The 1034-nt window shown below is 64.1% G+C and overlaps 1 long non-coding RNA gene across 1 annotated transcript in view; it reads left to right on the top strand.

The window, feature by feature from the left end:
* The window catches only part of LOC102485479 (uncharacterized), a 37827-nt gene that overhangs the window by 3769 nt on the left and 33024 nt on the right, over positions 1–1034 (top strand). The window lies entirely within an intron of this gene.

Genomic DNA, 1034 nt, shown 5'->3' with positions numbered 1-1034 from the left:
GGGGACCGGAAGGAGGCTTCCAAGGAGCCCGAGGAGGCCAGGTGCCTCAGTTTCTCCACTCCTCAGCAGGGGCGTGGCCGAAGGTCTCCGGACTTGGGGTACTCCAGCGCCTCTTAGCGTTACTGGCTTTGTGGGTGGTGGCTGGTGATGCCCGGGCCAGGCCTAAGAGCGGAGCCACCAAGGCCTGGACACCCGGGTGCCAATGCAGACTCCACCACTTACCACTGTGTGACCACGCACTGGTCTTTCTCCCGGCCCCTCCTTTCTGAGCCTCGGTTTCCCCATCTTCCGGAGGGACCTGGCCGGTGTAGTCCTGGCACGCAGGGCTGTCGATCAGAGGCAATAGGTGGTGCTGGTAAGTCGTTAGAGAGCACGGAGGATACTCATCCATTAGCTCCCAGAGCACCTGCTGCAGGCAGGCTCCACTAGACGCTGGGGACAGGGCCTGGGGACCGAGTGCCAGTGACCGCGCAGACAGAGTCCCCGCCTGCCGAGCTGGCGTTCTAATGAGGGGCGGACAGAAGTGAGGCACACAGTGAGTGAGAAGATGAGAAAGGCTGTGGAGAAATAAAGCAAGGTAATAGGATAGGGTGTGGGGTGCCGGGCAATGCCGCCCCCAGGACCAGGCCGGGCTGCAGCCGAAAGCCCCGCCCCCGCCCCTCTGCAAAGCTGGGAGCTGCCACCTCCCCAGCGCCGCTGAAGGTCGCGGGAAACCTGCAGACTCGGCGTTCTCTGGGAGGGTGGGCAGCAGGAGCGAGCCGGCCGTGTGGAGTGGGAGAGTCTCCCTGTGGGAGAATCCGTAGGAGGGCCAGAGAGAGTGCTGGTGGGGGCTGGAGGACACTGGGGAGGAGCGGGGTGCAGGCAGACAGATGGAAGGGAGGCCAGAGCGCCCTCCGCCTCTGAGGAGGGCTAGAGTCAGGGTCAGAAGGGACTCGGGTGATGCCAGTCTGCCCCAGCTTGACCACCGGGGTCTGCCCAAGGTACTTGTAGGGGACAGAGCTGGGCTCCAGACCCTGGAGAGAACAAGACCACCA

Source organism: Tupaia chinensis, unplaced genomic scaffold (assembly GCF_000334495.1).
Source record: "Tupaia chinensis unplaced genomic scaffold, TupChi_1.0 Scaffold000394_1, whole genome shotgun sequence".
NCBI lineage: Eukaryota > Metazoa > Chordata > Mammalia > Scandentia > Tupaiidae > Tupaia > Tupaia belangeri.
Note: the sequence above shows the minus strand (reverse complement) of the source record. Positions and strands in the feature narration are given on the sequence as shown.